This window comes from Petaurus breviceps, unplaced genomic scaffold (assembly GCF_028583685.1).
Source record: "Petaurus breviceps papuanus isolate PSGF00001 unplaced genomic scaffold, PetGlider_PUasm1.0 115, whole genome shotgun sequence".
Taxonomy (NCBI): Eukaryota; Metazoa; Chordata; class Mammalia; order Diprotodontia; family Petauridae; genus Petaurus; species Petaurus breviceps.
Window position 1 is genome coordinate 7,600,045 of NW_027185612.1, and position 25,042 is coordinate 7,625,086.

Sequence of the window (25,042 nt, forward strand, 5' to 3'; positions counted from 1 at the left end):
GAGAGAGAGAGAGAGAGAGAGAGAGAGAGAAGGAGGGAGGGAGGGATAGAGAAGGAGGGAGGAAGGGAGAGAGGGAGAGAGAGGGAGAGGAAGAGGGAGGGAGAGAGAGAGAGGGAGGGAGAGAGAGGGAGAGGAAGAGGGAGAGGGAGAGGAAGAGGAAGAGGGAGAGGGAGAGAGGGAGAGGTTCACATGCATGCAGGTGACATTTCTCTGCTTGGCAAACAGTGTCTGATAATGAAGATTTCCTAGCCTCTTGCTTGAGTCTCACAATTCCAAGGCTCCTGGGAATTGGTCTTTCAGTGAAACAGGAGGGTTCTGCAGGTATTGGACAGGCTCGATTTGCCAAGCTCTGATATTCCTGTGGACCTGAAATCTCTTTCAGGCTCATTGATTGGATTGGGGCGGGGGAGGGGGGGAGAAGCAGGTGGACATGTCAGTTTGCTCCCCTGAGAAATAGGGTAAGATCATGTGAGATCATTCCCTGCCATTAGATATCTCTGAGGAAGATATAGGATCATGGTCATCTGGGTACCTAGAGAACTTCACAGACCATTTATACCTACAATCCTTTTCCTTCTGCTAGGCCCAGGCAGGCATCCCAGATTTCATCTTAACTTTGCTTACCCCATTGAAGAATCTCAATTTTTTTTGCCAGTTAATCTATGTTTGTAGAGCAGCATTTAAGTATAATTAATGCCTTTTCTTTGTACAGTGTTTTATAACACATATATGCTTTTTTTTTTGGAGGGAGAAAGGCAAGGCAATTGGAGTTAAGTGACTTACCCAAGGTCACACAGATAGTTAAGTATCAAGTGTCTGAGGTCGAATTTGAACTCAGGTCCTCCTGACTTCAGGTCCAGTGCTCTATTCACTGAGCCACCTAGGTGCCACTCACATAGATGCTTAAGAGAAAGCATGGCATGGCAGGATAGAGAGCTAGACCTGAAATCAGGAGGATCTGGGTTCAAACCTTACCTTTGCTACTTACTAGCTATGTGATACTTAGTGAGTTAGTTAACTTTTATGAACCTAAGCCTCAGTTTCCTCACCTGTAAAACAAAGATAAAAACACCTACTTCACAGGGTTGTTGGGAAGGTCAAATGGGGGTAGTTCCTGTGAAGCACTTTGTAAGGCGCTGTAAATTCAGGAGTTATCGTGATTATTATTCATGCGTTTATTTCCATGATCTCATCTCCATTATGGAACATTTGGTTTTGTTATCTCCTCCCAAAATAGTCCTAGGAGGATCCTAATTCTTGGAGAGGATAACTAGCATTGATTTCCATGTTCTAGAACCTGGTCAGGGAAAAATATGTGGGTGATGCCCAAGCTGAAATTCTCTCCCTCCTCATCTCCAACTCTGGGCTTTCCCAGCTTCCTTCAAGTCCCAGCTAAAATTTCATCTTATAGCAGCAACTTTTCCCAATTCTTCTTAATTCTGATGCATTCCCTCTATTGATTATCTCTAATTTATTTCATATATTTCTTTTTTTTTTTTTGCACATGGCTGTTTGAATGTTGTCTCCCCTGTTGGACTGTGAACTTCTTGACTGTTTTTTGTTTTTTTTTTTGTTTCTTTCTTTGTATTTTTTGCCTTTTTTTTGTATCCCCAGTGCTTAGCACAGTGCCTAATACATAGCAGATGATTCATAAATGCTTATTGATTGACTAACCTTCCTCTCCATTTTTGTTCCTCAAAATATGGCTAATCTTCTAGTGAAGGAGTTAAGTCCTTCTTAAGTCCTAACCTTCTAGTGAAGGTTGTATGGTGGAGTTAAGTCAGAATGCCTGGATTCTAGTCCCCCTATTTACCATGTGGCCAACACTTGGGCAGGACACAGAGGCATAGAATGTAGGAGCAGGGAGATACCTTAGAGGTCATCTAGTCCAACAATAGGCTTATTATGCAGACAAGGAAACTGAGGCTCAGAAAAATCAAGTGACTTGTCTAACTGCACTCGGCTCTTTTGACTTCACATCAAGAGCTCTCTGTGTTACACAACCTGGGCTCTTTCCCTCACCTGCCCTCAGTTTCTGGACTGGTTCTGGGTTTCTTTTTTGTCTTTTTGGGGAAGGGAGAAGGCAGGGCAATTGGAATTAAGTGACTTGCCCAAGGTTACACAGTTAGTAAGTGTTAAGTGTCTGAGGCTGGATTTGAACTCAGGTCCTCCTGACTCCAGGGCCAGTGCTCTATTCACTTCGCCACCTAGCCGCCCCAGTTCTGGGTTTCTTAACCTGGGGTTTCGTTAACTTGGTTTTTTTTCTTCTGTTTATGATAACTATTTTAATGTTAGTTTTCTTTGCAATTTTATGTATTTTATGAATTTGAAAACATTCTTCTGAGAAATGATCCATTGGTTTCACAGATGGTCAGAGAGGTCCATGACAGACAAAAATGTGTAAGAACCTCCGTCCACGTTATGTTAGAGGCAGCTTGGTGGCACAATGGGTAGAGTACTGGGCCTGGAGTCAAGAGAACCTGAGTTCAAATCTGGCCTCAGACACTATGAGCTATGACTCATGCAAAGTCACTTAATCTGTCTGCCTCAGTTTCCTCAAATGCAAAATAGGGATAATAATAGCACTACCTGTCAGAGTGTTGTAAGCATAATAGTTGAAATTGCCCAGCAGTGTTTGGCACATGCATAATAAGTGATTAATAAATACTTGTTCCCTTCCTTGCTATGTTTCTGTGATTCCTGTCTCTGGCCCCAAACACACCCAGACAATTTTTTGGGGGAAAAAAAGGATCAGTCATCAATGATTTACCAAGACCACAAAAGGGGAGGAAATTGCTCAGATGGTATCTATCTAGGCTTGGAGCTGGGCCCCAGAGTATCCAGCTTTGTTCATCTATTTGGGATGGATGAAACCATTCAAGCTACATTGCCTTAGGAGACACTGAATTTTGCAGTGCTATTCACTTCCTTTTCCTGGTCTACCATGAATAATAATATCTATGATAGACAAAATGAGAATTTAGGAGCTACCTGGTCTGGCTTAGAGAGTGCAAGGCTGGGTGCTGAGGAGACCCAGTTTCCCGAGGACAGTACAAAGAGTGCTAAATGGAAGATGGGGAGACCTGGGCTCAAGTCCCACCCTCACCTCCCTATGCCCAATGGCACGAAGTAGCTCCATGACATTAAATCAGTCCCTTTTTATTATCCAAGTTTCTGTTTCCTTATCTGCAAAATCGGGGAGTTGGGACCTTCAAGCTTTAATAATCTCCTATGGTTTTGTGGATTCTGATCACTGGTCTGCTGCCAACCAGTATGACAAGCATTGGGACAGAAAGTTAAGTCAGAGAAATAAACAGTTAAGGTAAATTTGTGTTATCTTGGTGAAGGTCTTCATTGAGACTCAGACTGGTCACAATGTGGTCTCAAAAATCTCTACACATTTTCTTTTGTTTTGTCACTGTGTGTCAAAGATTATGCAAGTAATAATTACAATAGCTTAGATATAAATTTATATGACTTTATAGTTTGTGAAATACATTATCATATTCAATCTTTTCAAGTAGCTAGAGTTAGTGTTACTGTTCCCACTTGATGGAAAGAAAGGAGAGAGGACGGAAACACACACTGATTATGCCCCTACTATGTGCTAGGCATCTCGCTAAGTGCTTTACAAATACTATCCAGTTTGATCATCACAACAACCCTGGAATGTAGATACTATTTTGATTTCCATTTTACAGTTGAGAAAACTGAGGCAGAGTTTAAGGATCTTGCCCAGGGTCATATAGCTAGTAAGTATCAGAGGCCAGATTTGAATTTCCTGATTCAAGGCCCAGTACTCTAACCACGATGCCACCTCCATGCTTCTAGGTGGTTAAGTCCCTAAAATCCCACAGCTACTGAGTAAAAGAGTCAGAACTCAAGGCCAGGTCTCAGTGCTTTTTAATGGAAAAGTCACCATCTGGCTACATTGTACAAACACAACTGGATTGTAAAATCATTGAAGGCCAGGGGCAGTATACCTTTGATCTTTAATACACCATTCATTTGTATGGCACCTTATACTTGTTAAAGAACTTTTGTACCTTTTATTTCATGTTAACAATCCTGCAAGATAGGACTATAAGATCACAGATATTGGGCTAGAAGGAAACTTATAAGTTATCTAGTCCAACCATCTCATTGATGAGGAGCTCAAGTCCAGAGAAATGTGACTTGCTCAAGGTCACATAGGAAATAAGGTAGGACAAATACTGTCATGATAGGTCCATTTTACAGATGAAGAAATTGAGTTCTAGAGATATTCATTGACTTGTCTGGCATAGGTGGAAGGGGAGCAAACTAGTTATTGACTTCATAAAGTCTAGAACTAACTATAAAAATCTAGAGGAAAATGTAAAAATTTGGGGAAAACTGTTCTTATACCCTATGTCTCTCCAAAGTCTTTCTTTGGTCTCTGTGCCTGCCCAATGGAGAAGCTTTAGTTATTTTAGGAGGATGAACAAAAGACTTTTAAAGAATTTTATTTCTTTATTTTTAGTTTTCAACACTCACTTTTGTAAGATTTTAAGTTCTAAATTTCCCCTTCCTTCCCTCTCCCATGAACAAAAGATTTAAATAAAGTCCTACTATATTACTACCCTTTGCTTTCTTTTACTTTCTAGAGAACTACCAATTCAGTACTGTGTATGTATATCTTGATATACATACACACATATATGTTTACATACATACACATATATGTATGTGTCTATGTGTATATATACATATATATCTATATACACATAACTATAGTATGAGATTATTTTGATTCTTTTATCTGAAAGATAAATGATATAGTATGATTCTCAAATATAGAAAGAAGACATGTTCTGTCTCCAGGGCATTGCCATTTTCACAAGAGAAAAAAAAGGTTTCAATGCATTCTTTGCTTTTGGATTCTCTTATTTTTATTTGACATAGGAGTTGATATATAATTCCTCTATTCCTTGGCTAGATCTCAAAGGACTGAAAGTGGAGTGGACATTGGAAATGGTATCCATTTATTCCCAGAAGGATGGAAAACAAAGACCTCTTTGCTCTGTTTCTTTAAAAAGCTGAGGACAGAATGGAATAAGTACAAGCCTAAAGGTATTATGAGTTGAAAGGAAATTGAAACTTGACTCTTCTTGGCCCTGGGGTCTTGAGATCCACAAAGTAGATAACAAAAGTATATTTCTTTATCGAAAGACCAAACACGATCATTTCATTAGCAAACTAAACTCTATGTGATACATTTTTATATTCCTAGGCAGTGCCTTAAACAAAATTATCTTATTTATTTTTCCTAACTTTCATTGTCCATTAGTAATATAATTATTTGTTTTAATTAGTAAAAATTAGGAAAATTGCTTTATTCCTTGGTTTTACTCTTTCTAGACCTTTTATACCTCTAAATATTTATAAACCAATTTTCTTGACACCTAGTTCACAGTTACAGATGATCTCTTTATTACCCAATCTCATGTATGGTCTTTTCTCAAGCCTCATCCTTCTTGACCTCTCCACAGCCTTTGATGTGTTCCTCACCCTCTTCTCCTTGACACTGCTCCCTCCTGGTTCTCCTCCTAATTATCTGACTGGTCCTTCTCATTCTCATTTGCTGGGTCTTCTTCCAGCTCATACACCAGACTGATGGATGTTCCCCAAGTGTCTGCCCTGGGTCCTCTTCTTATCTCCCATTATACCATTTTGCTCTCCCACTATTCCATCAGCCCCCATGAATTCACTTATCATCTCTCTGCATATGATCCTCAGATCTGCTTTCCAACCCTGTCCTCTTTCCTGACCTTCAGTCTCACATTTCTAACTGCCTATTGGACATCTCAAACTTGGATGTCTTTAAGACAGCTTAAATCAACATGTCTAAGACTGAACTCAATATCTTTTCCTCATCTTTTATTATGGAGAGCATTACCATCCTCCCATCTTCTCAGGCCCACAATAGAGATCTCATCCTTGACTCCTCATTCTCTCTCATTTCTCATAACCATGCTGTTGCCAAGGTCTGTTGATTTTACCTTTGTAACATGTCTTGAATATGCCCCCTTCTCTCCTCTCACATGCCCTCTCTCCCTCCCCCATCATCACCACCACCACTCTAGTGAAGGTCCTCATCACCTCATGCCTGGACTATTCCAACAGTCTGCTGGTGGGTCAGCCTAGCTCCAGTCTCTCTCGGTTCCAGTTCATTCTTTACTCAGCAGTCAAACTGATCTTAGTGAAATCCAGTGACATCGGTGTCCTTGCTGGTGCTCAAACAAGAGAATCCATCTCCCTACTAGGTGCATTTTCATTGGTTTCCCCCCACGCCTGGAATTCCCTTCCTTGTCTTCTCTGCCTCCCTGGTTTCCTTCACATCTCAACTGAAATCCTACCTTCTAACCAGAAGCCTTTTCTGATCCCCCTTAATTCTAACACCTTCTCTTGGTAGTTATCTTCAGTTTATAATGTATGCATCTTGTTTGTACATAGTGGCTTGCATGTTGTTTCTGCCATTAGTCTGTGAGCTCCCTAAAAGTAGAGACTGTGGGGCAGCCAGGTAGCACAATGAGTAAGAGCACCAGCCCCAGTGTCGGGACAACCTGGGGGATTGAATCTGAGCTCAGACACTTAGCATCCACCCAGAAACACCTGGCTGTGTAACCTTGAGCAAGTTACTTAACCCCAATTGCTCAAAAAAAAAAGTAGAGACTGTATTTTACTTCTTGAATATCCCAGTCCTTATCCCAGTTCTTGACACGTTGTAGGTGATTATTGACCTGAGGTCATTGTCTCGACCTCTCCTGTCCACTATACAACATATTGCCTATTATCCCCCTAAAGATCTCATAGAAGCCTCACCATGAAGGCAAACTGTGCATGCATAATTGACAATGGATCAGTGGTAAGGGTATATTTTTATTGTGAACAAGTATTCCCTCCCCCCAACAAGAAGTGGCATTTCTCATTGTCAGAAAAACCTTAATGGTTAATGAAACTCAAGTGTAGAAGAAGATATTACCTTAGTATTTAAAGGATGTTTCATTAATGTTAGTAATCTCTCTACAGACCCATTTACCACCTTTCTTTTTCTTAGTGGATCCAATTCAAGAGTTGTTGTGTCCAAAAAATCACCCCAAAACCAACCCTCTTCCCCTCCGGCCAACCCAGTGATGAATCTCCACAAACCTAGCTGGATTGGTCCTCAGAAGACAGGCCTACTGTTTACTACCAGGCCAGAGCTCAAAGCCTTTTCAGTTTAGCAAGACCTTCCAGAGTGTGTATACTACTTCCAAGAATCAAGGACAACCTTCAAACCCTGACGAGACACAGAGATAGGTAGGATATTAGTGGAGGATTGGAAAAGTAAACAACAAATTTATTTGTGCCCTCATGTCCCACTTATTTTTCTTTCTACACAACCTCAGGAAATATTATAAAAAATCAATAAAAAAGTATTTATTAAGCATTTGCTATGCAACCAGCATGATGCTAGGTGCTATGAATGAATATGCCTGGATTATATCAATAATCTCCTGACTGACCTCCTTGTCTCCTGTTTCTTTCCTCTGACAATCTGTCCTGCACACAGAAAACACTTCTTAGGTAGTTGGTGGCTCAGAGGATGGGGCCAACCTATGTTTGACTCTTTTCCCTTAACCCGTTTTTGATCATCAGGTAATTCCACCAAAGCAATTTTCTCTGTAAGAAGATCGAGGCGTAATGAAAGTCGCTGGGGAAGTTTAAACCATGAGGAGAGACTTAAGGGGCATCTGAAACTCCAGTGGCATTGATTAAGAGTGAGAATAATGAGTATTGTCTGAGACAAGCCAAGATACGAGCTCAAACAAGGTCAGTCGTTGGCACTGGACTTTGGGTGAATGTCCTGTTCCTCACCCTAGCTGCAATGAGACCCAGCCTGCATCCTGCCATATTGAATAACGAGATTTGTGAGATTCAAGTCTTATGATAATCATGAGGATTTTGGAGGAGTTTGTTTCCCAAGCTGCCCTGGGGAAGTGGGGAGAAGAGGAGGACGCTGTACTCATCATCTATGAAATGAAGGGGGTTGTTTTAAAGTTTCACAGGTTCCTCCTACTAAGGGTTGTGCTAGAACCAGCTAGAACCACTCCCAAAAGCTGATTGTTAAATTTTCAATGTGAGCCTTTAACCTCTGCAAATCAGCAAATGCTAAAAGTCAGGTCTTGATCTATTGTTCTATTGATTGTTTAGACTTGAGAAAGTGGAGAAAATACTGATAATACAGATCAAATTTTAAAACATGTCATGTCCTCCTTTTTTTTGTGGAGAGCTGGTTGTTAAACATTTACTAGCACACCCCTCCTTCTAGCTCTCGTATTCTATGTTCAATGACCCCATTATGTACGATCCAATGTGGCAGTTTTTCCATCCAGAATAAGTGCTAGCATTGTTTTCATTACCAGCCTATTTATTTCTGTCTGGATTAGATATTTTATCACTTCAAAACTCTTCCATGCCTAGCTCTGTTAGCATAATGAGCAACAGTATTCCTAGACCTAGATCAAATTCATAAATTCTCAGTCTTTAACTAAGTAGAGGCAAGTGAGCCAAAATAGGTAACTGAACATTAGAAGTCTTCATAAATTGAGCCTGGGTCTGTAATAGTCCAGAAGTGATGGGACCCATGGACTATATGTATATTGTCACTCTATTGCTCAAAAACTTTCAATGGCTCCCCATTACCTTCCAGACAAGAGTGTGTTTCACTGATATTCAATCTCTAATCCTCATCCTGAGTCACTGGAAACCAATTAGGAGGGTTCTCAGTGTCCTCTAAGTAAGGTTCTGGTGCACATGTATAATCTCCATACCAAATTGTCCCTCACCCACCTCCAAACAATGAGTGGTGTTCCATAATCTCATCCTGACTGGAGAACTTATCTAGCTGAATCCCAGACCAGTCTTTTCTTTTATATAATCATATCCCTTCCTTGGAGTTCTTTACATGTTTTTGGTATGTATTTTTTTAAGCAATCAGGGTTAAGTAACTTGCTCAAGGTTACACAGCCAGGTGTTTCTGGGTGGGTGCTAAGTGTCTGAGCCCCGATTCAATCCCCCAGGTTGTCCCGACACTGGGGCCAGTGCTCTTACTCGCTGTCCTACTTGGCCTCCCCTTTGGTATGTATTTTGACTCTCCAACTAGATTGAAACTGTGCCTTCTACTTCCCTTACATCTCAAACAGTAATTACTACAGCGTTGAACACATAGGGGGAGTTCAATGAGTACTTGTTGAATAGAGGCAATGTGGTCTAGTGGGGGGAAAATTGACTCTGAAGTTCAAAAGACCTGGGTGTGAAACAGCTTTTCAAACACTAGTAATGTGATCTTGGGTCAGGCTTTTGACCTCTTTAAAACTAATTTCCCAGGGGCAGCTAGGTAGTGCATTGAATAGGGCACCAACCCTGGGGTCAGGAGGACCTGAGTTTAAATCCAGCCTCAGACACTTAACACTAGCCATGTGACCTTGGGCAAGTCACTTAACCCCAATTGCCCTGCCCTCCCCCCTCCAAAAAGCAAAAAACAACAACAACAACAAAAAACTAAAACTAAACTAATTTCCCAATCTATAAAATTAGGAAGCCAAACCAAATACATCAAGCAATAAGTATTTATCAGGCATCCACTATGTGCCAGTCTGTGTGCTAGGCACTAAGGATACAAATTAAAAAGTTAAACAATTCCTGCCCTCAAAGAGCTTGCTGAGGGAGGGAAGATGTACAACACTTCATTAATATGTAATATACAAAACAAATACAAAATGACTTGTTTCAGTAGGGGAAGAGGTATTAGCATCTGGGGGACTCAACAGATACCCCTTGAAGGAGGTAGCATTTGAGGTACCCAGGGTTCCAAGAGTGGGGGTGAAGAGATTTCCAAATATGGCAGATCTTGGGAGTGAAGAGAAGGGAACAGTTGGGGGAGGGTGTTGAGGAGATAGAATTGACGAGATTTGGCACCTGATCAGAATGTGAGAGATGGGTAAAACTGAAGAGTTAGGGTTGACTGTAAGGCTGGGAATCTGGAGAGCATGCCAATGGTGGAGATGGGGAAATTCAGAAGAGGAGTGGGTTTAGAGGGAGAGATGATGAGATTTTGTTTGGGCAGGTTGATTTTGAAATGCTTATGGGACATGTAGCCTAGGTAGAGATAGCCAGCAGGTATTTGGAGATGTAGGACAAGAACTCAGAAGATGAGGGAGCCATCTACACAGAGGTGATAGTTGAATCTGAGATTTCCTAGAGAGGACATAGAGAAATGGAGAAGGCGCAAGACATAGTTGTGGGGTATATACACGGATAGATGTAGATAACAGTCTCTAATAGATGCTGGTCTTGCCAAGGAGACTGAGTAAGCTCTCTCGGATAGGTAGGAAGAAAACAACCACAGCATCATGAAAACTCAGAGAGGAGGGTGTAGTGTACTGTGTCAAAGGCTGCAGAGAGGTCAAGTATGAGACCCGAGAAAAGTCCATTTGATTTAGCAATGAGATACATCAGAAAGAACATCTGAAGTCCCACGGTGGAGATTAGACTATTTTGCAAAGGGTTGAGAAGTGAATAGGAGTGAAGAAAATGGAGGTAATAAGTATAAATGGTTTTGTCTTTTAAAAATGACTGTGAAAGGAAGAAGATATAGGATGATCTTTTGAGAGCAGCAGTCAATAGTTAGGTTAAATGGAGATTTTTTTAGGATAGGGGGATATTTGGGCACATTTCTAGGCAGCAAAGAAGGAGAGAGTACCTAAAAGGAGATTACAAATTAGGGAAAGAAAAAATGATGGAAGGGACTAGCTGCTAGGAGAGGGGCCAGCAGGGAATGGGATCAGGGACACAAATAAAAGGATTGGCATTGGCAAGAAGAAGGGCTATCTCATCCTCTGACTGTAACAAAGGATAGAATGGGGAAGGATGCTGGAGTGATTTGAAGTGTTGGGGAGTCAAGGGAACCTCATTCATCATATGACTGAATTTTCCCCCAGCAGATCATGTGGCCAAATCCTCTGCTTATAGGGGTGGGGGGGGCAGTTAGATGTAGGCAGTGTAAGTGTTTTTAGGAGAGAAGAGATTTGAAACAAATAAATAAATGGTATTCCTTCTTGCTCTAGAGCTTACAAATGAATAACTATTATTATAAAGCATTGTCCTTGTTCCCTCCCCACCCCCAGGACCTTCTGCTCCAGTGAGTAATCACACATGCAGGGCATGATGCTTTTCTGGGTATGTTATATGATGGACTTGACTTTCAGGATTCATTGGAGGTAGAATGCCAGCATACAAGGACAGAAGGAACCCTGTTGGGCAGAATGAGTCATTGGGCCAGAGTCCTGGGTGTTTTGTTTATGACTCTCTTAGCATTTGGATTTAGGAAATCTGCAGTTGGAAAGACATGTGCTGAGTACTCTGCCTGTATTCAATCTGAGTTTGAATAGGCATGGCCTTGAGTGCTAAATTTCTCTCATAAATAAATGCTTAACTTGTCCCCTTGGATTTCTTCTCTCTCCCTACTGATTCCCCACACTTTGTCTTGCTGTTTGCTAAAATCCTTCTAAAAAATTTGCTAAAATTTTGTGCTTTTTTTGTCTTTTTGGAGGGGGGAAGGCAGGGCAATTGGGGTGAAGTGACTTGCCCAAGGTCACACAGCTAGTACGTGTTAAGTGTCTGAGGCCAGATTTGAACTTAGGTCCTTCTGACTCTGGGGCTGGTGCTCTATTCACTGTGCCACCTAGCTGCCTCCAAAATCCTACCATCTACCAAAAGCCTCTCCCAATCTTCATTATACATGCCTTCACTCTGCTGATTATTTCTGATTTTTCCTGTACATTAGTTTGTACAGAGCTGTTTGCATATTGTCTCCCCAGTTAGATTGTGAACTCGGAGGGCAGGGATTGTCTTTTGCCTTTCTTCGTGTCCCCAGGGTTTAGCACAGAGTCTGGCACATAGTAGGCCTTTAACAAATGCTTCTTGACTGACTCAGTGTATGAAAGCCACACCTTAGCTCGTATAGCATATGGATAAAACAAGGAAATTAGTGAGGTTTGTCTTTGGTGCCCCTTAACTTTCTAAGCTGTTTATGTCCAATTTTAAAAGCTCACCCACTGGTACCCAGAGTTCTCATACTACAGTTGAATAAACTCTGGACTTGGAGAACCTATATAGGAATACCTGTTCTGCCACTTACTGCCTGTGTGACCTTGGACAAGATAGGTCACTGCTCTCTATCTTAAGTGAAGAGGATACTCTAAAGTCTCACAGCTTCCTTTTAGCTCTAACAGTCTATGATCAATGACCCTACTATGTGCAATTCACTGTGCTAGTTACTTGGGAAGATTCAAGGACAAAGAAGACAGCTTCTGTCCTCCCAGAAATACTGGCATTTTAAGAGTCAATAAGATTTAACCTGAAGAAATGAGTCATTAGCAGTGAAATTTCAGGTTTCAACAGCCAGCTGGGAGAAACTTTTTTGGCAGAATGAACTTAACAGGGTCCCTTAGATTATATTAACTGTATTGCCACTTACTCACCCTATGTGTGTAGCCAGCCTGACTCTACTTGCATTCCAGAGATCATGGCAGGCAGTATTCGTTCAACCCAAGGTAGGAATCCTTCTTACCTGGTTTTGAAATCCACCAGCAAAATGATGCCAACTAGCTTATTCTCATCCCAAGAGAAATCCATGGTCATGAGGTTTGAGGGAGAGTGGGAAGAGAAGGGGCAGGAGAGCATCTATTCCCATATGGACCCATGGAGACTTGTGCATCCTGATCCCATTAGCACTAATCGGATTTGCATGAAGGAATCTCTGCAGGGTGAGAGTGGAATATGCAGGTGGGGATGCCCTTTGAGACAAATATTTATGCACTCAATATATTTCGTATTTATTTCACATAGAACGAAATAGTCAAGAGGAGCAAAGGGGGTAGGGGGGAAGAGGAAAAGAGAACAAAAGCAAAGGTGTGAAGACATAAATTTTAAAAAGTCTGGAATAGAGCCCAAAGTTTTTGCTAAAGTGTCTATAACTGGTTTTGAGGTGTTGGGCACCTGAATGTGCGTAGCTGCATATGGAAATCTTAGCCATATGTCTTCAGCAACTCAGCAAAGCAGGACAGAAGATTTTTTGCCGACTGTTTTCTTTTTAAAAGAATTTTATTGCATTTTTTTAAAAAAATTGATGCCATCCCTCTGAAAGGCAGCCAGTTTAATAGATACCCAGGGCTTACCCTCAAGTTCACTGCCAGATCCACCATAAGTACTTTATGACAGATTTGCCACTCGTTTGAGAAGCAGCCCCAATCCCAATTGTTAGAGCTGATATATTTATCAAAGCTGCACTCCTTCAGGGTCTTATGGGTAACCTCTCTCAGTTCTTAGCTGAAGCAAGTGGGAAAGGAGCCCTAAGGAGCCCTGGAGAAGGGATGAAGGCATGGTTTTGGAAGGATAAGCTGCTAAGGTGACATTTAACAGCATTGCAGGAATATGGAGTAAAGGATGTGTTTTAAAAATAAACCTTCCTCAGGGATAAGAAATCTCTCGAGTTACATTTAAAAGACACACCTCCCTCTCCTTCAACTCCCCTCCTCCACCTCTTCAGCCCCTGTGAATCTCATCCCTGGGCCTTAGCCCAAAGGAAGAGCTTTGGTGCAGTTCACTTAAGAACTGTGGCCTATAAAGATGGGCTTCAATCCCTGAGACAACTACTTCTTACCAGGATGATGAAATTTCCAGTTAACCATAAAGGACTCTCAAAATACTTATGAACATCTAAGGGAAATTGGGACTAGGAGCCACTTCCTTGTCTCTCCAAAGCAAGTACCCACTTTGTTGCCCATAGGTCTTCATAAGGGCAGAGAGATGAAATTCGAATTCTGGGTCACCAGACAAGTATTAAAAAAGACATACTTTACCATTGGTTAAATGTAAAATCAATTTTTACTGGACAAAAGTCTATAAGTACTCATCCTTCTTGAACTTGATTCCAATTTTAATGGTGTTGACCCCACCCCACTCCTACCCCATACATCCTTCTTGAAATGTTCTTTTTTCTTGACTTCTAGGAATGCCACAGGAACCAAATTTTCTTGCTAATTTTCTGATGCTTCTCTTCTGTCCCTTCAACTCTTTCTTCTCTTAGTCTCCCCTTTCCCATATTCAATCAGTTGTTGGACAATAATAGGTCCCAAGTCAAGTCTCACTTGCTCAGTGTTTGGGTTTTGATGGTTCAGAGTGTGTAAACAGCAATTGTTTCTGTTTTAGCCAGAAACTCTTCCCCTCCCAGACTGATTCTTTTATGAAGGCAAACTAGGCCATATTTTGCCTCAATTCTTAACCTAGCCTTTAATATACAGAATGAGAGTTGCCTCAGACAAACTGAGATCTGGGAAAGACCTTAGGCCAAAGTCTCTCACTGCCATTGCCAGTCATCTGGACTCACGTCTCATCACTAGACTCCACTGACTCTTGGAGGAGAGAGTGAGGCTGATGACTTTGCACAGCCATGCCTCACTTAAATCCAATTCACTTGTAAGTCAAGATATCACTTTCCTGATGTCATTGATTCTCATTGAGAACTAAGGAAGGGGGCAGCTAGGTGGCACAGTGAATAGAACACTGGCCCTGGAGTTAGGAGGACCTGAGTTCAAATATGACCTCAGACACTTAAACACTTAGTATCTGTGTGACTTTGGGTAAGTCACAACCTCAATTGCCCTGCCTTTCCCCCTACACACACACACACACACACACACACACACACACGCATGCACACGCGCGCACACACACACACACACACAACAAAGGATAACCAACAATAGCAATCCAACCAGCTGACAGGTCTTAATTACACATCTCTTGATTCTGCCCCACTTGTTAGCACTTCTTCTTATTTCCATAATTTTGTACTTAAACAGTATGTGATTTGTGTTTGCTTATTTCTGAGTTATGCAAGTTTCTGGAGGAAAAGACATGTTTTAGCTTTTGTCTTTGTAACCCCTGTGTCTGATTCAAAATAGTCACTTGGTGAATTGAGTCAGAGGGATCAGGAAAGACCTTCAGCAGTGGAGGATGGGAAGAGGATATGATCTAAGCTTTGGAACCATGGAGATTGATTCCAAAGGGGCATGAATTTCGGCTGGAGTAGGGGAGAGACATGGAGAACAGACTATGCTGGAGCTGGAACATCATATCTGCAGGAGAAAGTCGACCATTTGGGCTAAAACAGAGAGAGCAGATGAGACAGAACAATAGCAAACTAGTCTGGAAAGACAGGTCAGAGTCACATCAGCAAGTTTTCAATATCAAATAGATGCAATTTAATATTTGTTTTTTATCCTAAAGGCAATAGGGACCCACGGCAGCTCTGTTCAGATCTGTGCAGTAGCAACATCAGTTTGGCAGCTGTGTGGAGAATGGATTAGAGAGGGGAGACTGGAGGGCTGGGAGATGAATTAGTAGGTTGTTACAGGAGACCAGATAAAAGGCCATAAGGGCTTGAATTTCAGTGGAAGGCCTATGAGTGGAGAAGGGCCCAAGAGACTGAAGGTAGAATAAACAATTGTAAGTGCTTTTCCCACCCTGTCCCATATTGAGTCCTAATCCTATCCAGCATTGAAGGCCTAACTCTAATCCACAAAGCCTTCTCTAGCCAGTCCCCTGCCCCCACCCTCAAACTACTTTAGATTTACTCAGTACATATTTTGTATTTATCTATGTGAGCACATGTAGGCCCAACTCTCCTCCCCCAGTAGAATGTGAATCTCTTGAGGGCTTGGTTTTTGTCCATCCCCAGTAGAGGATTGTAGAGGAATGGTGGTGGTGCAGTAGACAGAGCCCTGGGCCTGGAGTCAGGAAGACCTGAGTTCAAATGTGACCTTGACACTTATTAGCTGTGTGACCCTGGGCAAGTCACTTGACGGCTGTCTGCCTCAGATTCCTCACCTGTGAGTACTTACCTCTCCAGGTTGTTGTGAAGATCAAATAAGGTAATAATTATAAAGTGCTTAGCACAATTTGCTAGCTCCTCTTCCTTTTCAGTCCCTGGACCATTCCCTCTTCCAGTCTTCTGCCTTCATTCCTCTCCACTAACTAGTTCAGTCACTTTTGTGTTGATGACTTCCCAGACCCCAGCTCAGTTTTGACCTGGCCCCCCTAGTTCAGTCCTGTTACTAGAGGTGAGCAGGAGAGATGTTTTTCTGTCATCTCGAATCCAACACATCAAACACTGACACCATCTCCAAATCAGCTGTCCTCAGCCAACTGCCAATGTCAGTCCCATCCCCGAGGATTGAAATCAAGCATCACTCTTCACTTCTTTTTTTCTGCCACCCATATCCAAGTCCCACCAATTCTTTCATTGTATCTTTAATTTTTTTTATTCGACAAAAATCCATCCAGGAAATTCCCACATTTTCTATGTCCAAAAAAAAAAATATCTCAATCTGTACCCTGGATCCATCACCTTTCTTCCAGGAGTGGGATAGCATGCTTTATTATGAGTCCTCTGAAACTGTAGTTGTTCATTAGGCTGAACAGAGTTCCTAAATCTTTTAAAGTTGTTTATCTTTATAAAATTGTTGTGGGTGTTTAGTTGTGTATGACTCTTTGAGACCCCGTTTGGGGGTTTCTTCACAAAGAAACTGGAGTGGCTTGCCATTTCTTTCTCCAACTCACTTTACAGATGAGGAAACTGAGGCAAATAAGGTCAAGTGACTTGCCCAGGATCACATAGTTAGTAAGTGTCTGAGGCTGAATTTGAATTCAGATCTTCCCGACTCCAGGTCTAGCCCTCTATCCATTGCTCCACCTATCTGCTATCATTGTATAAATTGTTCTACTCATTTCACTCTGTATGAATTCATACAAATAATCCTAGGTTTCTTGGAAACTATCATGTTCATTTCTTCTAGCATAATAATATTCTATCATAGTTATATAGCATAGCTCGTTCAGCCATTCCCCAATTGATAGAGACCTCCTCAGTTTTCAGTTCTTTGCCATCACAAAAAAAAAGAGCTGCTATAAATATTTTTTGTACATATGGGTCCTTTTCCTCTTTCTTTCATCTCTTTGAGGCCTAATAGTATTATTGCTGGGTCAAATTTGCCCAGTTTAATAGCTTTTTGGCCATCTTTCCAAATTGCTTTCCAGAATGTCTGTATGACTTCACAGATCTACCTACCATTGTATTAATGTACCTGCTTTCCCTACTTCCCCTTCAGAATTATTAATTTTTCCTTTTTTTTCAGGGGTGAGGGGCGGGGAAGGGGTTGGTGTTGACTTTACCAAACTGAAGCTTATAAGGTAAAACCTCTGGGTTGTTTTAATCTGTGTTTTCCTAATTATTAGTTAGAGCATTCTTCCTTATGGCTATTGATAATTTGTATTTCTTCCTTTGAAAACTGCCTATTCATATCCTTTGACCAATTTCTCAATTGGGAAACCTCCTTAGCATCTTTAACCAGACCTTTCTTCTTCATTCCCTCTGCTGCCCTTCTAGTCTAGGCCGTCCTGACATTAATCTGCATTATCAAGACAACCTCCTAACTAATCTCTTTATCCCTAGCCTCTCTCTGGCCTAGGCGATTTGGAATTTTGCTTGCTGCTGCCAGACTAACCTTCTTAAAACACTACTATCATCATGCTGCTCCTCTGAATAAAGGTTTATGGCAAAAATCCTATTGAGCATCAGGTCAAGTTCAAGTTTCCTACAGTGGTGGTTAAGGCTTGACATCGACTGGCTTTGCTTATCCAGACTGAATTACCCACAGCTACAGCATACAGAGACTGCATTGCAGTATGGCTGATTTTCTAACCCTCCTTCCACATGCTAGTCACGACCATACCTGCATAAAACAACCATTAGCTTAATTTCTTCTTGGCTTACATCTTCCTCTGAAAGAGGTGAGATAAAGAGATATTTGGTATTCAAAATATTTATGTAGTAAATTGCAATAATCATAACAACAAAGGACGTGACAACAGTCAGGTGGATAGAGCACTGGGCTTGGAATCAGGAAGATTCATCTTCCTGAGTTCAAATGCAGCCTTAGATACTTATTAGCTGTGTGACCCTGGCCAAGTCACTTAACCCCATTTGCCTCAGTTTCCTCATCTGTAAAATGAACTGGAGAAGAAATGGCAAACCACTCTTTCTTTGCCAAGAAAGCCCCCAAATGGGGTCACAAAGGTAGGCCATGACTGAAACGGCTGAACAACAGCAACAAACAGAAAAGACAATGTAAATAGATTATAGTATCATACCTGAAAGGGACCACAGAGGGCATCCAGGCTTAGTCTCTCATTATATATACGAAAATACTGGGGCCCAGAGAGAGGAAGTAACTTATTCAAGGTCATTTAGATGGTAATTTTGCTTTTTCATCTTTTGCTTCATTTCTTCTAGTCCTTGTGGGTTAGCTTGAATTCACTGTGAAGTAACTCACTCTTCTAGGTTTATATTATCATTATCATCACCCACATTTATATGGCACCTACTGTGTGCCAGGCACTATAAGTGCTTTACAATTAATGTCTTATTAGATCCTAACAATAATCCTGGGAGGTAGGTGCTATTATTATACCCATTTTACAGATGAGGAAACTGAGGCAAACAGAGGTTAGGTGACAGGGTTGCATAGATAGTGTCTGAGACCAGATTTGAACTTAATTCTTCCTGACTCCAGGCCCAGTACTCTATCCACTGGGTCATTTGCTGCCCATCTATGTAGCTACCTCTTGAGATGTTCTCAGCTCAAAGTATTTCATTATTGTCTGTGGAATTTGCTTCTATTAACTCCTGCCTACTCTCCATTCTGTGTTCCCCATCCCAATTGTGCTGGTTGAAGATCTCCTGTGGGATCCTTGATGCTTATGCCATGCTGATCCGGCCCCTGTGGCTCTAGCACAGAATGTATGCATGGGCCCTGCACTCCCCGGGTCCACTGCATTGGCCTTATCTCTTACCATGGCTCCACCAATTGTTCATGGTGGCTTTGTCACAGATACCATGAGTGCTGCACTGCCCAGGTGCCATCTTCACTCTGTCCCATCTGTGGATCCACAGCAGGCTGCCTGGGTGCTATGACTTCTCCCTCCTTTGGTTGATCTCTGCTCAGAGTGTTTGCAGGCTCCAGGTAATCTTCTTGTCCAATCTTGGAGGATCTTACAACCATTTCTGTATGGTTTTTCCTCATCATTCCTCCTTCAGGTACATTTTTAGAACATTGGAGGAATGTTTCTGGCAGAGCTGGGCTCCTCTAGGACCTTTCACATCACCAACCTACCTGGAAGCCACCTAGGCTTCTTTCAGCTGTAACACACTGTCCCCATGTTCAATAACAATGTAAAAGCAAGAATGATCCATGGTCAAGACTTGACAGCTCACTGTGAATCGAACACACTATCTGTCGATTTCGGAAGTTACATTAGAGTTATGTCAGATTCACCTTGAAGGAGTCTTGTAATGGGATCCATTATCTGAGTTGGTAGGACTGGTGGAGTGAAATTGAGGCACACATTAGGTAAGAGTAAGAGAATGATAGCATGAAAAATATACCATATTTATACTTGGAAGACTTGGGTTTGATTCCCTACTACCCATGTGACCATTTTGGATTAGCTGATTCTAAGGCCCTTTCCAGATAATAATCCTGGGATTGTAAATGACTAGTCCAAGGACACACTGCTCTTTAATCATGTGTTTTTAGACCTTCCTGATTCAATGTTTACCTACTGATTAATATTCCAGTTTTCCATGCCCTCAGGATTATGATGACCACGGATGCTGTCTATGCCCTATGTCGGGGCTCAGCATGATCTTTAGTCCTGAGGACCACTCAGAGCCATCCTCAGGAGATCCAGGACTAGGATCAAATCTTACTCTGTAGACTCTCTCTACTTTGCTGAAATGAACCTGGATATATCAAAGGGGAGTCATGAAGAGAGAAGAAGCAAGAGGAGGGCTTGTGTAGGGAAGGGAAAATGGAAGCCACACGATGTAGTGGAAGGGTCATTGGATATGAAATCACGTGGACCAGGACACTAGCTCTCCCGCTAACTAGCAATATGACATTGGGCAAGCCATTTCATCTCTCTTGACTTCTGTTTCATCAACTTAAGAATGAAAAAGGGGGTGGGGGGGCGGCTAGGTAGCACAGCGAGTAAGAGCACCGGCTCCAGTGTGGAGAAGACCTGGAGATTGAATCCTGGGCTCAGACACTTAGCACCCACCCAGAAACACCTGGCCATGTAACCTTGAGCAAGTTACTTAACCCCAATTGCTTAGGGGCGGCCAGGTGGCTCAGCGAGTAAGAGCACCGGCTCCAGTGTTGGGATGACCTGGATCAAATCCGGGCTCAGATACTCAGCACCACACCCAAAAATAACTGGCCGTGTAACCTTGAGCAAGTTACTTAACCCCAATTGCTTTAAAAAAAAAAAAGAATGAAAAAGTGGGATTTGGTCCTGGGTATCTAACAAACCAGTGTCATCTACCTGACCCGAGATACAGGCAATTTAAGATTGAAGAGGAAAAGAAAAGGGTTTTCTCTACTGAGCTAGCACATATGAAGGTGTTCAATTGTTCCCTCTACAAAGTAGTGCCCAATAATCGGAAATTTCTGACTGTGGCCATACTCTAGACAAGATTTGGAGCCACTTAGCTCTTTTAAAGGCTCAGGAAGCTGCCAAAATTGAAGTTGGGATGTACTTTCAGGGGTGTGAACCTGTACTCAGAATTTCAATGTCACCTTAACTGAAGACAGCCTGCAGTTATAAAAAACGGACAATCTGTTAGATATCAGACATCATCGACTTGTTCAAAAAAGCTCAATGAATAGAATAAGTACTATAACTATATTTTTGTCATGAGTTAAGTCAGACTGTTTGGAGGATTGATTTCTTCCCACAGGCTAAAAAGAATTCACATTTTTGAGGTATTAAAAATTATCAGGCACAATTAAAAAAAAATCATACCACCCAAATACAGAATAATATCCTGTCTGGCCCACTACTGAAACAAGGAAAACACTAGGTCATCTCTAAATATCATCTCTCAGGTCCCACCCATCACTATGAATTTGTAGTTCCCCAAAGTTAAAGCCAAGCAGCTCTTGTCAGGTCTGTTTGGGAGTGCCGGTAATTTGATTGTCTTTGATCACATTAAACATTTCAGTATCAGTCAACACAATTTTAATCTTTGGACTTTAATGGTGCTTCACCTCCCAGGAGGAAACCCCCCCTATTCTCTATGACACAAACAACAATGAGGATTTGCCATTTGCAAACTGAGATGTCAAACCATGGGAATGTCAAATTTCATAAGAATCTATTGTCCTTACTGCCTAGCAGAAAGATCTTCAAGGTTTGAGGCTGTAATAGTTACTTACCTCAGTGGGTTACTGAAAAAAATGCCCCAAATTATTTGCCAAAGTTGACTCCAAACCAGCTAAGAGAGCAAGTCCTTGGGGATACTTACAGTCTAGAGTATTGCTTACAATGTAGGTATTGATGCAACCATTACTGCTATCATATCATATCATAACAATATTAGATGAAACAATGCTTGGTGGGAGTTCACTGTGTAGGACTCCAAAAGGACTCCACTGGGGACTGAAAGCCGTAACAGAGATTTTTCTAGAGTTCAGTAAATGAGGGTAGTTGTCCTGAGTCCTTTGCTATGAGGAGCAAGTAGCTGGAAATACAGAGAAGAAATTCGAGGAGGGGGAGAAGGAAGTGATGCTCCCATTGGAGCCCATGAAAAAAGACAAGAGTGAATAATGGCCAGTGACTTCTGGGCAACAATAAGTCCATCTTTCCTTCTACAATCTCCCTCAGGCTATATGTGTTACTGTTTTTACATCCCTTTCTGTTCTTCCTTCTTCTAGGCTCCCCTAAGTGTTTATTTTAACCAGTCATTAGTGGAAAAATACTGGGGATTAGGGAGTAGCTACATCAATTTTATTACATGAATGTAATAGAACATTATTACATTCTAGGAAGTGATGAGTGTTAGGGATTTAGAGAAATATGGGAAGTTTCTATAACTGATACAGGGAAAAGAAAGCAAAACCAGGAGAACAACATACAAAATGTTTGCAATAATATAAACAAAAATGACAGTAAATGGCACCTGGATTCTGATTACTACAATGTCCGATCTTGGTCTAGGAGAAGAGATGAAACACTTTCCCCTCCTCTTGCTGAAAAGGTCAGGGTACTACAAGAGTAGAATGCTCAAGCTGTCAGCATTTTTTACAGTTTTGTTTGTTACAAGAGAGGGTTCAATAGGGGGACTATGGAGAAGCTAATGTTATAAAATAAATATGGTGTATAAGACAAAAGGTATTAATAAAAAGAAAAAGAAAATATTAGAGAAGGGGAGAAATTTGTGTCAGACTATTAATTCCTATTCTTTAATTAGGGATGTATTTCCAAATAAGAAGGTGGTAGGAAGGGAAGTCCTCATTAGGCTGAGTTTAGAACTTGAGATGAAGGACACACCTCATCTACTAATTTCCAATAATTTTCTAACTCTGTACGATCTCCATAACCAATGGTCACCACTTCACTTCCATGCCAGACTATACAGCTTTCTCTCAGGCTTGATAATCACTTCATTCCAATTTCGTGGATTGCTAGAATTCTATAGTCTTCCTTCATTTGTCTGTGTATTTATAATCTAATAAGGTTAAACAACAATATCACAATTTGCCAATAGATATTTCTAAATGCATGATATCAGAGGCAGATGTAGTAGAAGGACCATTGGATCCAAGTCAGAAGCCCTAGATTTGTGTTCTCTGAGTCTCAGTTTTCTCATCTGAAAAATAGGCATAATTAAACTTGCACTATTTACTTCATAGGTTGATTGTAATGATCAAATAAGATGTTTTATGACTGTGATCATAATGATCAAAAACTTAGAGCTGGTGGTACCACAGAGAGTAGTTAACCTGATTTCCACTCATTTTATAGATGAGGAAACTGAGTCCCAAAGAAATGAAGTGACTTACCCAAAGTCACACAGGTAACAACAAATGTCAGCCAGGATTCAAACCCAGGTCCTCTGATTATAAATCTAGCATTTGTTCCACACCTTGCCACTAAAATTACTTTGTAAGCATTATTCAGAAGACATTTATTTAGGGCCTGCAGTGTACAAGGCATTGTGCTAGGGGTCAGAGATACAAAGGCAAAAACAAAACAAAACAATCCCAGTCTCAAGTTTATATTCTATTTGTAACTCATGATTATGACAAGAAGGAGGATATGCCCAAGACTGAAAAATCAATATAGCTAAAGCTTCAAGTTACATAAAACAAATTGAATCAATACATGACCAATCTAGGAAGTTTTCACTTCTCTCCAGCATGCACAATTAGGCATGATGGCAGCAGGGATAATGGAAAGACTGATGGACTTGAGGTCAGTAGACCCAAGTTCAAATCTTGCCTCAGACACTTATAAGCTGTGTGTGTGACCAAAGACAAGTGTCTCCACCTGAGAGGATCTGTTTCTTCATTGGCAGTGTTACTTAGAGTAAGGCAACATTATAGTTCATCATGTACATGAAAGATACCATGAAAACAGATTTGCCTTTATGAAACAGTTTAAAAGTAAAGTTTCCATATGGTAAGTGGAAGACCTGAGTGGTTACTGAATTACTAATGCTAATATATGCTGGGTTTCTCACCAGTCACTTGAACCTGGTTTAGAAGGTCATTAACACATTCGGAAAATGCAAATATTTTAAACGTGTGATTGCAAAAATTGCTGTGATATGAGACATCATCACATGGAGATAAAATTGGTACAAGTACTATCTTTTGTTAAAGATACCTTAGGCACAAACTCTTCACAAATTCTCCAGGGCCTCTGACTGTAGAATGTCCCTGTGGTTAGTTGACTAGCTCTTTAATATTTTTCCCCTTTCTTTATGAACTTAACAAATATTGACAAACATGAACATTTCCATATTCTAAGAACATAAAAGGATTGCATGTGAAACTAAATATGAAACTCAATTACAGTTTGTGGTAGGATTTTTTTCCTTTTGTGTATGCTAAATTTAACAGGATCTTACCAACACTGCCCTGATGGGTCTATGTTCCCTTTGATCCTTCCTTCCTTCCTTCTTTCCTTCCTCTGTCCTTCTCTTCCTTCCTTCCTTTTCTTCTCTTCCTTTCACTTCTTCCTCCCTCCCTTGTCTCTCATGTAGTTTTTAATATTTGATTCATGTTTTTTTTCCTTTCTTTTCTTCTTTTTACCCTTATTGTCACTCCCTAATAACTTCCCCTTAAAAATAAAAGCCTTCCCTTATAATGAGTAAGTCTAGCCAAACAAAACATATTCACATATTGACTATGTCTGAAAATGGGTAGCTAGGTGGCATAGTGGATAAAGTGCCAGGGCTGGAATCAGGGAGACCTAAATTCAAATCCAGCCTCAGACATTTACTACCCGTGTGATCCTGTTTGCCTCAGTTTCTTCATCTGTCAAATGAGCCAGAGAAAAAAAATGGCAAACCACTCCAGCAGCTTTGCCAAGAGAACTCCAAGTGGGGTCATGAAAAACCAGACACAACTGAAACACAACAAAAATATTCCAAGCATTCTTATTTTCCATGGTCCATTATGCATCTAGAACTCATGAAATATCTAAATCTTTCTCGATTTTTTTGGGAGTGGGAAAGGCAAGGCAATTGTGGTTAAGTGAATTGTCAAAGGTCACACAGCTAGTTAAGTATCAAGTGTCTGAGGCTGAGTTTGAACTCAGGTCATCCTGACTCCAGGGCTCTGTTCACTGCACTGCCTAGTTGCCCCCAAATCTTTCTTAAATTAAGAACTGAGAGACTATAAAACCCATTGTCAATTCCACTCTCTAATCTAAGAAGGAGGAGTTTTCAATAACCACAGTTACTTGGAAAATTCAGAAAGACAATGTTGGGGGTAAAGGGGAACCCATTCACCTTTCTGAACAAATGACCAAAATACTTTTCCTGTGCAGAAGTGGGAAAGGGAGGAGAAAC